General features: G+C 35.4%; 1 pseudogene; it reads left to right on the top strand.

Moving 5' to 3' along the window:
• The first annotated feature begins 3,546 nt into the window (after positions 1-3,546).
• LOC113690928 (uncharacterized) lies at positions 3,547-5,346 on the top strand (annotated as a pseudogene).
• The last annotated feature ends 9,023 nt before the right edge of the window (positions 5,347-14,369 follow it).

The raw sequence follows: 14,369 nt of genomic DNA, 5'->3' as shown, positions 1-14,369 counted from the left end.
AGTTTTATAAATAATTAACTAAGATTCTAGTGAAAATATGCATTTTGTGGTTAAAGTGTGAAAATTGCATTTCTATTGATTTTTATGGTAAAAACTTCATATTTTGTAGGTTTAATGATTCAATCATCAAATGAAGTGCATTGAGAAGATATTTGGATGGTTGAAGATGGATTAAAGTGGTGAAAATAAAATATGAAGTGTAAAAGGAAAAATGCAATTTGAATCAAGAAAAGTCAGCTTTGACAACTCTGACACGTTTTGGTATTTTAACTATATCTGGAGCTACACACATTGGATTGAGGTGATCTTTATACCATTTTGAAGCTAAGAGATACATCTAAATTTGGTATGAATACATCAGAATCTAATTCAGCCGTTTTCATTGTCCAAAAGTTGAAATACCGAAATTCAACTCAGCTGAGAAATGCAACTTGAGAACAAAAGAATCAAACAAAAGTCAGCTTTGGCATCTGTTGGTATTTTGGCTATATCTTGGGCTACATACATTGGATTCAGATGATCTTTATATCATTTTAAAGCTAAGAGACAGATCTACATTTGGTATGAAGACATCAAAGTCCAATTCGGCTGTTTTCCTGGTCAAAATACAAAAGTAAAAGTCTGCTGCTGAGAGCTGAAAACGCGGAATTGACCAGTCAGTGGTTTTTTTATCATAGCTCGGTCTATACAGCTCCAAATTGGATGATTCTTGAGGAATTGGACAGCTATTTCAATGGACTACAACTTCTATGTTTTACACAAGAGCTAATTCAGCCGTCATCATAAAGAAAATAGCAGTTGAAGTAGCCAGATTCTGGTCAGAAATAGCTGCTGGTACAACCTGTTTTCTCCTTCAACAATTTACAGCTATGGATGAACGTATGACAACCAATTAGCAGCTGTAAAAGGGATGTTTCAAGCCTCATTTCCTGATTGCATTCATCTATATATAGCCATGGACTTACAGGATTCAAAATAACTTGGGAGAAGGCTAGAGAAACTCACCAGAAATGTAGTTTTCACTAGAGTTTCCTTGGTTCATTAGTATAGTATAGGTAGAGTAGTTTATCCATCTTGTATTTGTAGTTAGATTTGGATGAAGATTGGAGGGGCAAAGATGAAGAGGTTGATCTCATGTGACAAGGGTGATATCTCTTCTACTACTTTCTCTCTTGTATTGGATTTCATGTTTAATTATAATACAAGTTGGCTTTGTGTTTTTATTATGTTTAGTTAAAGTTTATGCCTAGAGTTATGGTTGAACTTGCTATATTTTGTTTGTGAGGTTTACTTGGCTATTTGGTGATATTATTTTGAGCACGTTATTTATCACTTTTGGTTATCTAATCATGATTAACTGGCCATTAATTATGATAATCTTAAGGTGTTAAGTTTGCAATGAAAATTGGAATTTAACACTAGTTCAAAGAAGTGATAAGCCTAGGGAGTACACTCACGAGAGTAGAGGTGCACCTATGTGGCTTAAGTGACTTGTTTCATGTAATAGAAGAAATAAACTTGTAGTTAATTTCATAACCACGAGAGTAGGTATGGCTTAATTACAAGTATAGTTGATTCACTACGAAAGTAGGTTTCACATACATTAGGAATTACGCCATAACTAGTCAAGATAATAGCATTCACTTAACCGGTATCTTCATTTGCAAGAGTAGTAAGGAATTCCATATCTCTCGGAGCTTTTTAGTGTTAATTTTCATTATTTTTATATTTGTGGTAGTCTAAATAATAAAGGAGTTCGAAAATCACCGGTAATTGCAATCTTCCCTGTGGGATCGACCCTTAATACCCTATACTCGCTCACGATTCGTATACTTGCGATAAATCGCGTGTGGGGTATTTAGGAATTTAGAAATGTAAAACTTGATTGGGATGAGCTTAATATTATATGTATACCCCGCGCACGTCAACGAGACTAGTCCATGACGACACTCATTAATCCATTCCTATTGATCGGTTCAATATCAGGTCCAATATTAGAATCTTCCATGCCTTGACCTTTGCCATCAAAACTTACCTCAAGTGCAATCGAAACATCGACCCTCATCCTAAAGCTCTCAACTTTTTGGTACTTGGGTACAAGAATCCAAAATAAAATAACTCTCAATTTGAGTCGGCCGGTCCCAAAAGTAAATCATCTACATTTAAAATTGCTACCTGACATTTATATCTATCTTTCCTAAGTATCATGATAAAGGTTTTACACCTATAATATTCATAATTCACAGGTTAATCTCAAGAAAGAGCATTTAGTCCTTTACTCTCATTCACGTAATTGGGATTATAACACCATTTGGTCCAAATTCACCCCATACAGAGACCACGCGAGACAGTTCTGATACTATCTGAGACGACCCCACCTCCCCCAAGGTGTACCCAAGGGTTTGATGGACCGTCTGCCCAACTCTCATCAGGACTCACTCATGCACCACAAAATTTACAAAACAATAACCTCAACAATAAGAGCAATAGCAATCCCAACCCTAGATGTATACAATTAGGGACATCAAATGTCCAAACTATCCCTAAATATAGCCATGGCTCTAAGCATACAAAGTAAAATCAAACAAATTCGATATGGAGTTAAGAAGTGCTCACACGAGCAACTAACAAAATTTAGACAAAAATTTCATCTTCTCTAACTCCCACTCTCGTATTCTCACCCCCTGTAAGGAAAACAAACTAATGGAATGAGCTAAAAGTCCAGCGAGATTCCAAGAAGACAAGCAAGCAAATTATCAGGTATGATAGAGTCACATTATGGCATGAGCGCATATGTTAGGAAGCATATAATATCCAGATAGATCATGTATCAAGGTACAGTAATGCTATCCAGATAGATCATGTATCAAGGTACAGTAAGGAACACATTCAAGTAAAAAGATATAGTCTATTCTCAAGAGCAGGTTCCACAGCAACTTATCCAGAATCCGCTGACACTCCATCAACCATAGAATTATAATGTCCATAGATCATCACTTAATCGCCAATCTTTATCCACCGATCATTCTCCTACTGGGCCTGAAATCCAAACAACTATCCATGGTTCGTCAATTTTCTCGACCAAACCCTTTGTTGGCTTGATTCGACCAACTAGCCATGGGATTGAGCTTAGAGCCCCAAGTGTTCAAGTACTCACGATCTAGGATTGGAGCCCCAAGTATTCACGTATTCACGAGTGGAGTCGTTGGCTATCACCCAACGCTCAAGCATGTCACGATTGGAGACGTTAGCCATTACCTAACGCTCCGGTATTCAAGCATATTACGAGTTCAAGTCACGAGTAAATAGGTTAGGAAATTCTTCCTCTACCCAAGGCTGTACAGCTTACCTGACCGCTCTAAGACTGGTCTGAAGTAAGAGTTCCAACAAAGGGTCCTGTTCAGCCATTACCGACCTACATTTACACATACACATGAGTAACTCAAGGCTGTCTAACTTATCCGATGTCTCAGATAAAGGTGCCAACAAAGAGCTGCAAAAAGATATACAGCCGGTTTCTCCAAAAATTTAAAAATGTCGACAGCAATGGCGAGAAAATCAAGCTCGAAGAAGCAAGGCAGTGAATCAGACGCTTCGAAATTGGAGAAGCTGAAGCGAGTGGTCATAGAAGGTGATTTCGACGCCGATCTCTCCAAGTACGTCGAAGTTCTATTCCTTTTTTTTTCTATTATTTTTGCTAGAATATGTGGGTTTAATCAAGAATAAAATGTTGAAATTGCAGTGATATTAAAGGAATTATGACGGCTCTGCAGCACATTTTTGATAGAAGGAGATTTTGCCCCAAAATACTCTAAATTGGTGATTCAGTCATCATGTTGGATCTTGGATGCGTGCACTATCTCACAGAATCTGACATTAGTTGTAGTTTCTAGTTTTAGTATATTTGATGGTATAGTAAATATGAATCTAGAGCTGTTAAATTATCTATTTTCCGTGAGCTCGAAATTGCTGATGTGTGTAAGAGCTTAGTGTTTGGGTTGTCCAAGTTCCCAATGGGGTTCGTTTAATGACTGGGTGCACTAGTTTATTGCTTGTAATCGTATATATTTTTTATATTCCCCTGCCAACTGTTAACTGGCTCTTTGTTCACAGTGTGGCATCAGAGATCAAGTCAAATCTTGATGAGTTGAGAACAAAGCTTGAGAAGGACAGGTGAAAAGTGATCATCCATTATATTCATAGTCCACCTCAAAAATCTTAAGATGTTAAGCTTTTGCTGTGTAGAAGTTTGCTGGAGTAGCAGATTTCATCTCCAAGTGAATGGAAAACCATCTCTCATTGTTCTCTTTTCTGCTGAATTTTCAGGCAAGCTTTTGCTAAAGCACTATCAAAGAGCTCAAAAGAGGTTTGCACTGGAATGGCGAAATCAAATTGGCTGAATTTTGCTTGAGTTTAATGCTTTGGTATCAATGGGTACGCTTATGACTTTGCAGTGTGAAAATTTATTGAAGAATGAATCTACCAAGAAAATTTATTGCAGTGTACGAGAATTTCTGCAAGGAGAAAACTGCACGTATGCAGGGATTGAAAGGTAAGCACTTTCAGCATGTGAATTTTGCATAAAATGTCCAATCCCATGGTCAGTTGTACCTCACACAGCAGCACTGTTCCATTTCAGTACCTGTGTTTCTCATGAAAAATTCTCTTCAATTATTTATAAGAAACACTTTTTTTTAAAAATCACTGACTGAATTTGAGCTACCCCTTTTCTCCCATCAAGAACAGTCAGATACGGGATCAATTCTTCCGAAAGATGCTGCCATTAAATCATAGCTTTTAAGTGAAGTTGGTCCAGACTCGGACCTTCAACCATTAAATCATGTTAATTTTATGATATTTTCGTTCCACTCATTTACCTGGAAGGTAAAGGACCTTGGCTGTTAGTGACTGCCCTAAAAAGGTTTGTAGTGACTGTTATTTATCGTTCTGTAGACGCAATTTCAAAGTACGAGGAAGAAAAGGAAAAATTTCAAAGTTATTCCCTGTTCTGTATTTGGAAACAACTTGACTCAAATACTCCCAAATTTTCAGGAAAGAAAGCGAAGAGTATGATAGCTGAACTTGAGAAAGCCTGTGCAAGTAGAATTACTGACTTGGAGGAGTCGCTGAAGAAGAAGAAACAGGTGAACATATAATTCCTCCCTCTCTTTTTGTGCCTGTACGTGTTTATGTGATCTTGTTGACAATGACCATTCTCTCTTTTTGCCTTGCAGGATGGCAAAACTTTTAGCATTCTGAGAAAGACTCTAGGTTCTTTTCTGGATAATGCTTCTGATGAAGACTTCCCACCAGATGATTGAAATTTTGTCGGAACAGTAGTTTGCCACTTTTACTGACCCTGAAATGACAAAAATACCAGTTCTTTCTGTTTTTTTGGGTTAAATCTTGTATGTAGCTCTCTTCCTCCTAAACACACGTAATACCCTATCCTTTTCCCCTCTGCATTTTGTATTGTATATTGGGATGTTACCAGATATTCGTCTAGCTCCCAGTGTTGCCATAGTTGTGAGTTCAATGCCTTTAGCTGTCACACCAGTATACTTGAATGTTCGGAAACTTCAGGTCCAAATCTTTCGGCAGCCACTTCTATTTATGGTCAATTGCTCCCGAAAGGCCAATTATGAGGTCTGCTAGTGCATGTGCATGCCCAATGCAGGAGTCAGTCATTCGCTTACGGCTATTCCTTTTGAGTGGGAGTCCACTGGATCACATAGGAAAGTGTTCTTAAATTCAAAACACCTAATACTTAAAACACAAGAAAGTTCAAAAATATTTGACTAAACAAAAGGTTTAATGACTCAAAGGTCCAAATAACCCACTAATGCTTTCTTGGTTTGGTGCCCTTAATTCCATCACAGGCCCACTATATTTATAGGCAACTAAGGGAGAAACTCCCTTATACAAAAGGCAATGTGGGACAAAGCCACTTTAACATATTTTGCAGAGGTTATAACATTTAAAGAGGTTCAAATATCCCAAGACGTCAAATTGATATGTTACATTCAATCGAGGAACTTTCAGCGGGTAACTCACAATCTTGTCTACTAAAAGTAAACCAAAACAGAAACAGATAAAATTATCTTACAACTAGTGTCACCTTTTAACGAACAGAGGATGCATTTGATTACAAAAAAGAAAAACGAAAAAATCCTCTTTATAGACTTGAGGTTAAATTAGGCACTACCAAAACCAAATTTCGAGACAAACAAGCTACATAACCTTGCCATGTTAAACTCACGAGTAGCAAATTCCCACCATAAACATCTAAAATCCAAAAAGAGGTTAAAGCTACCCTGTTGCTGGAATCAACTCAAAGTACTCCTGAAACTATATATACAACTATTCCGTCATGAGGCCATCGAAGCATACCACCGTTAGTTGATATACAACTATTGTGCCCTATTCATCAGATTGTCAATACTTGACAAACTTCATCCAGAGGAAAGCCGTAAGAAAGAAAGCAAAATTATGGTGATGACTTCAGCAACCCCTAGGCCATCTAATTGCCATGAGCCCATCAAAAAGAGATCGGTCATTTAGTTTGGCAGGAATTTTTAGTTAAGCATTATCTAATCAAGAAACCCTTTTTTTTTTTTTAACAAATTTACCTCTCTTGGTTTCAAGCTGATACTAGCACAGTTTATCTATTTCTGTTTTTGGTTTTGGTTTTCTCCTGTTTCTCCATTGATAATTCCAAGCGAACAAGAAAACATTCAAAGGATTGCCAGTCCAACGTTTCTCATTTCAATATAATATACTTAATGTATTTGACTTTTGCGATGGATGCTCGTAGTTCAGAACTCACATCAAAGTTAATATATTTTGTTTTTTTTTTTGTAATAAAAGTTTGGGTGCTTTCAATTTTGGACATCATTACGAGTTAGAATACATACCATCGCAGCTACAGATAATTCATAGGGGTACTTATCCATTAACATAGTATAATATGTTTTTGTGAAAAAGTGGTCCATTTTTACTAAGTCAATATGTGTTAGGTTAGCTGTGAAAGTTAATATGGTTAAGGTCTACAATCCAAATAACTAGCTTGACCGGCAGCACGAATTGTACATATAAGTCTCTCCCAAACTATCGCATTCAGTCCGAGGATCTCAGTCTAAAAACTCTGTTACGATGGCAGTAAGAGAGAAAAGGGTTCTCACTTAAATTAAACTTGACATGCTTTCATTCTTCTGTATATGCATACTAGCTAGCATATAGGTGAAAAACGGAATTGGAAGAACGTGCATTTTCTCTTATCATGTACAGTTCAGTTAGACATCAAAAAGTTTAGTTTACAATTATGTAACTTGATTTTTAGTTGCTTTACTACGTATTCTTTCAAATCCTTCTTATTTTTTATCTGGTATAATCAAAGTAACTTTCTTACAGTAAAAGGGATTCTATCTACTTTGCTTGATGAATTGTATCACGACAAAATGTGAGCACATTGTCTAAACTCTCGAAGAGAAAGGAATACATTTGCAGGATGGACGCAGGAGTCCTCACTGGAGGAAAATATTTTTATTGATGTACTATAGTTTTTGAGACCAGTTTGCACTTTCCATTAAAAGTTAGAGGAGCGAAATCAATCACTTGTAAAAGCACACAATTGAAAAGTTTCATTTTGTTGACGGAAGTACTTCAAATTTTAATTGTTCAGGGAGCAGCTGACGGCACTAGCTGCTTTTTGAAGTTTCATTTGCAGTTTCTAGAACTTCATGCTACAAAATCATGAATTATCTTAGTTGTACAACTTCTTCTAATGGTTGATTAAGAAAGGAGTCACTCCATCGCTTGTTGCCTTCCAATATTTCCATTTCCTGCTAATGTTTCTCATTATGTTTGAGGACATAAAAGTTTTTTGGAATCTGGATGCTCATGTTATATATGCTTCCCCAATTTTTTTTATTGCTTTTCCTATTTTGTAATCCATCTACAATCTCTATAATCAGTCTATCTTTCCCCATATATCTTAAGATCAGTCATTTATCTGGAAATACGAGTGTAGATCAATCCTATTTTGTTTTTTGAATTACTTTTGCATGGGAAGAGAGTGTCAAACGATTAAACATTGCCTACAAGAAGAAGAAAAAGAAATGAGCACCAAAGGGGAATAAAAATAATGTGACTTAACTAAATTCTGAGACAAAACCAGCCATAATTGAGCAAGCTTAAAACTATCATAAAGTTGAGAATCAAAGAAGACTTGCTGACTAAAATAAATTCTAATACAATATCGTACATATTTGAACAAGTTAAAAACTAGGGATAATTTCAGAAATCTCCACTAAGGTTTCTAACAATATCATTGAGCTCCCTAAACTTTCAAATATCTCACCAATCTCCCCTAATTCTAACCTTTTTGTAACATTTCAACCCATCTTACAAAAACTAATATTAAAATACTAGTTTCAAGAGAAAGAAAAAAATTTTCATGCCACAAGTGCCCTTCTGTATCCTACTTGTTAATGTACTATAAGTTTTACATACAAATAAATGGTTGGGAAACAAAGCCAATTAGTAATAAAAATATTTTCAAGATATTGGTGCCAAAATATTAATTTATTAAAATATCATTTCATGCTTTATCAAGCTCAAGGACTATTTTTATTTCAAGGTGTCCAGCAAATATCCATAGTAAAAAAGAAAAGAAAAAAGAAATATATCCCCAAGATTAAAAAATTAAATACATCACGATTAGAGTTCAATGTATCATCTTTGTTTTAGATTTGGCAAAAGAATTTAAGGCTCAATTGCGCCAAATTTGTATGGCAGTTTGTAACCAATGATGCTTATCTTTTCTTTTCATCCTTTCAGAATAGTCCACACCTAACTTGGAACTAAATTTCCGAAGGCCCATGTTTATTGATAATGATGTCAAATTTTTCTATTTTAGATTGTAGAAAAAATGGTCAACACCGTTTTGTCAAAATATTTTGGCAATAGCAATAAGAAGTGAAGGTATAATAGTCAACTCGCCACTAGTATGTCCACTATTGGACCTCATCTAGCTGATAGGCATTGTAAGTGATATTTTTCAAATTTTAAAGTAGCTCAATGACATTGTTAGAAAACTTAAAGGGAGATTTCTGAAATTATAGCCATCAAAATGTTGGGAACCAAAGAAGACTCTGCTATCTAAAATAAATTTTCAAACAAGATCAACCATGACTTTAGTTTACATATCAACCCGAAACTTGACTTTATGTGAAGAGTTAAAGACAACTAGATTGCCGTGAGAGTGGGGAGAAAGACCCGGGAAATAACGCTTATTACGTAAATGTCATGTGTAGGGAAACATAAATGCAGGAAGGAAAATCTAAGTCATGTGTAGAGCAACATAAATGCTGTGAAGGAAAATCTAGGTCACACAAATGCAGGGAAGGAAAATCTAAGTCATATGCCAACATATTTGAGATGATGGACTTTTGCAAGATGGATTGATGTTGATAACAGTAGTGTTTTAAAAACCAAAGCAGACTAGCTGGTTTGATCAGTTGAACTGCAAATTAGCTATGTCTTTGGTCCGATTCTATAGTTGGCCCAAAAGGTTAATTGAATCAGTCAAATTCAGTCAAAAAGCGATTGGACAGATAAAAATAGGGCGGTTCAACCAAAATTACTAATTTTTATTTTAAAATAAATATTTCAGCTCTATTCACAGTATTTAATATTAAAATAAATTAAAAATGATTAAACCATTGAACCAGCATTAAATCAGTTGAACCGTAAACCGGAAGCTCTTCCGGTTTATCTATCTTTGAGAGTTAAGGCTCATCTAGATTGTCATAGGAGTATGGATTAAAGACCTAAAAAATAAAGCTTATTACGTAAAGAAATAAATAAATTAGTAAATAAAGCTTGTTACTTTTCTCAAACGCTTTGTAGTTTTTATTGGTAAACTAATCAAATTGGGACCAATTCTATAAAGTTTATTCATTCAACTTTTGAATTCTTTCATTTCTAATTTGCTCATCATGTGTTACAGGATCAGGAAAACTTCTGCATGGGGCAACAACACCTTAAAATTGGATTAACATCTAGATTGTTAAAATTGGAGGTTTAAAGACGTCCCTGCTTTCTTTTATAGTTGACTAGTTGTTTAACTAAAATGTAGAGTACATACCGAGTGAACTAAAAGCTAACTTTAAATTCAAGTTTTGAATATTTACCTACATACAAACCTAAAAATAAAAAGTGGGTTAGAGAGATATACAATAAGCACATGACAAAAGTGGGTTAGAGAGATAGAGAGAGGGGAGGGGGTTGTGGGAGAAGAAGGGGAGAGGAGAGGCGGAGAGGAGGGAGGAGGAGGAAAGAGGGGAGGCAAGGAAAAGTGAGAGGGTAGAGAGAGGAGGAAGGAAAGGGAAGGGACAGTGATGGTAGTGAAAGGAGGTGGGGAAGGGTAGTAGCGGTGGTAGGTGGTGGTTGTGGGTGGTGGGTAGAAGAAAATAGATGGTAGGACCTTTTTTTTTTTGTGTGTGTTTTTGTTAGGTGTATTTAGAGTGCTTTTGGAGCATTTTTAGAGTATGTCACTATAACATTATATTTGGAAAATTTGTATTTGAAAAAAAGACCAATCCAAACAAAGTGTAAATTTTGTAGGCAAAAGTCTACTTACACAATTAAAAGAGGGATGATAATGTTTGAATTTTATAGTAAGCCCTCTCTCTATATTGTGTGCATATTTTGTTTGCCAAAAAAAAAACCGAGAAATGTATAGTGTTGGAAGAAATTGCACAACCAGATATATTAGTGTCATCATACTTTTGATGTCAACCATCTAATAGTCTAAGATGATGTTCACCTACTTCAAGAAAAAAACTTAAGAAAAACAAAATGATAGGGTATAATTTGTTAGTAATTTTATTATTTATTTCCCCTTTTATCCCTGATAAATATTGTGTTAATTGCTGATATTTACTCATATTTGGTATCTGGACTTAATTTCAGGAATGAAGCAGAAAACTACCAAAAAGGAGGGACTTTATGGAGAATATGGAGACTTCTAAGGGCTTCAATCCTTGGGCCCTTGGATTGGTGGGGACCACAAAGTTATAAGTTATTTGGGCTTTTCAAAGAAAGCTACGGAAAAGAGACTTGGGAGAAGAAGTACTTTGGAGGCTTTGTCCACATGTGTGAGGACCACCTAGATAGCTTTAGTCTATCTTTCTTTTGTCTCTTAAATAGGGATAACGTAGGGAAGGAAGACATCTCTAGTTTTTAGTTTATCTTTTAGTTTAGTTTTTAGCCGAGTCTTTAGTTTTTTCTTTCCTCCTCCTGACTGGCCTCTGACACACGCCAGGTGTTCGACAATATTCCCCAACGGGAAAAACACCTTTTATTCCTTGCTTCCTAATAGAAAACGCAATGCCTTTGCAATTTATTAATTCGTGTGGTGATTTAATTATGCGGCGTGGCTAATCATTCCATCTAGTCAAGGGTCAACTCGACGGCGCAGTCCCGAAAATCTGTGAGATCTAATTAGTTTTCACGTGTTCCTTTATTTATTAATATTTGCACGTTGTCTGCTTGAATTTTCATGGGATTATTTTATTAATTGGATGTCAAGGGCCCGATGTTCAATGTGATTTATTAATCTCGTACCAATTTAGTCAATTAAATCCGTAATTGTTTGATTGATTAATATTAGTGGCAACTGGTGTGTTTACACATTAGGGAGACGTGCGATCTAATCTAAATAACCCTCGTAGCGTGTTATTGATTAGGGCTAGGTTTTTCTAGTTATTAATGCAATTGGAAAATTACTTCCTATGGTCGTACCCAAGGTTTGTAAAATCGGGATCCTACATAGGATCGATTTTAGTTTCACAGGATCGGATCGTAGGATCGGATCGTAGAATCGTAAGATCCTACCAAAAGCTCTTAATTGCAATTAAAGGTTGCAATTCTTTGATAAATTACAAATATACCACAAATATTTTCATTTACTTGCAAAATGAAGCTTCGTATTTCACAAATTTACAAAAAAATTGTAGGATCGTACGATCCTACCGATCCTACGATCCTACGATCCTACACGATCCTACCGATCCTGCTACGATTCTATGCGATCCTACAAAAATTAATACGATTTGCGACTCTGCATACGATCCGGATCGATTTTAGTTATCCGGATCGTAGGATCATACGATCCTACGATCCGGATCGCGATTTTGACAACTATGGTCGTACCTAGGAGTATTTGCTGATTAGGGGTAATCAACGGTCGTACCTTGGTTATCAATAATTTAAGGAAAAATTGGTCGTCAGACTATAACTAGCCTATTAATACATTAAGTGAACATCTCTTGCGTCAATGATCGGATGATTGGACTGTGCCTGAGTAGTTGTATCCTTGGCTAGAATTTATTTATTCCTGATTAGATTCCTGCTATACTTGTGCTAGTTATTTATTCATTTTAGTCAAAATTGTTTAATTGTTTTTAGTTTCATTCCGGTGAAATCCCCCCTTATCAATTGAATTTTAAAAGAGACAGATATCTCCAGTCCCTGAGGAGACGACCCTACTTGTCACTGTCTACTATTCAGTAATTTCTGCCAACTAATTAATTCTGGTATATCGGGTTAAGCAAACTCTTCGGGAATAGGGTGAATCAAGTAACCCATTGCACGCCTAGAGTCCCTGCTCCAGTACCTAGGATTAATTATTGACTGCTTTTAGTGGTAGCTAGGTTCTATATTCATTATTATTATTGCACAGGCTGACGTTCACCAATGAGCAAAATTAGATACTCCTTACTCACAACAAAGATTTTAATCATCTAGGCAGACCACAGGCACGGCGATCGGAGCTCAAGTAAATTGCTAAGATTTTTTTTTCTTGGATATTCCAAAAGTAGAAGTTTAATGCTAGTGTTACGTACATTGCCGGACGAATCATAAACAAGGAATTCAGTTTTAAGCATCATAGTGAGATTAATTTGGGAAGAAAATCTGAATCATATGTAGGGATACATAAAATGCAACCATGCGTGTCTATGTCACGTAATTGATTATTAATCCGGACTTTTGCAAGACAGGTGAGAACGTGGATTGATGATGATAACGAGAGACAGACGACTTAAGTCATCTCCAATCAGATTTTTTTTTTTTTTTTTATCTTCTACTCTATAAATACCTGCACAAGTGCAAAAATAGCCATCGGCTTTACAGCAAAAGTTTTCCCCTAAGAATTTCATTGACATATATCCAGCAGATATCTGTCAAAATTGCACTGAGACCAGAACAATTGGGAAGTCAAGGTTCATAATTCATCCCCGCTTTATAACATTTAAGATAAGATAAGGTTAAGATTCTAACAAATAGTGGCGATTATGTTGTTCGTCTAGCTTCAATGAAGGTGCTCAAGCTTGGGCTTTGTTTGGATTACATTTTTCTAAATTTTTTTATAGAAAAATTATTGTAACGATTTGATATATGTGAATAAAAAAAATAATTAAAAAAATATGTTCACAAAAAACATATCAATTTTTTTTTTAAAAAAATTACTTTCCAAACAAAGTCCAAGTCTTCTGTTGACTTTGAATTTTCGTTTATTGTTAAATTGAGAGTGACTTACTATCATTCTATATATCTTGTCTATTTCTTTCATTAACCGATTTAATTATTGCCGCCCAAGAAATTAAGAGATCCTAAGAATAAGAAAATGAAAGTAACGAACTCCATAAATTCAAAACTCTTAAACAAAAGAACGATTACTCTCATAAAAAACATTAAAAAATAAACGATTATTCCAAAATCAATCATTTATCTGGAAATAAAAGTTTAGCTTAGGAATAGTTTTTTGTTTCAATTACGAAACAAGATATCGTGTTTTCTTTTTTTTTAAAAATTATTTTTTCATGGGAAAAAAATGTTAAATGAATAAAAATAGTCTACAAGAAGAAGAAAAAGAAATGAGCACCAAAGGGACAAAATATAATAAAGTGGCTAAACTAAATTCTGAAACAATACCAGCCATACTTGAACAAGCTCAAAAAATATCATAAAGTTGAGAATCAAAGAAGACTTTGCTAACTAAAATAAATTCAGAATAGACTTTAGTTTACAAAATCAACCCCAAACTTGACGTTATGTCAAGAGTTAAAGACTCAACTAGATTGCCGTAGGAGAAGGGGCAAAGACCCAGGAAATAAAGCTTATTACGTAAACATCATGTGTGGGAAACATAAATGAAGGGAAGGACTTTTGCATGGAATGATGATGATAACGAGAACAGACGACTTAAGTCATCTATAAATACCTGCACAAGTGCTAAAATAGCCATCAGCTTTACAACAAAAGTTTTCTCTTAAGAATTTCACTGTGACATACATCCAGCAGAT

The sequence above is a fragment of the Coffea arabica genome, chromosome 1e, assembly GCF_036785885.1.
Source record: "Coffea arabica cultivar ET-39 chromosome 1e, Coffea Arabica ET-39 HiFi, whole genome shotgun sequence".
In the NCBI taxonomy this organism is placed as follows: domain Eukaryota; kingdom Viridiplantae; phylum Streptophyta; class Magnoliopsida; order Gentianales; family Rubiaceae; genus Coffea; species Coffea arabica.
Note: the sequence above shows the minus strand (reverse complement) of the source record. Positions and strands in the feature narration are given on the sequence as shown.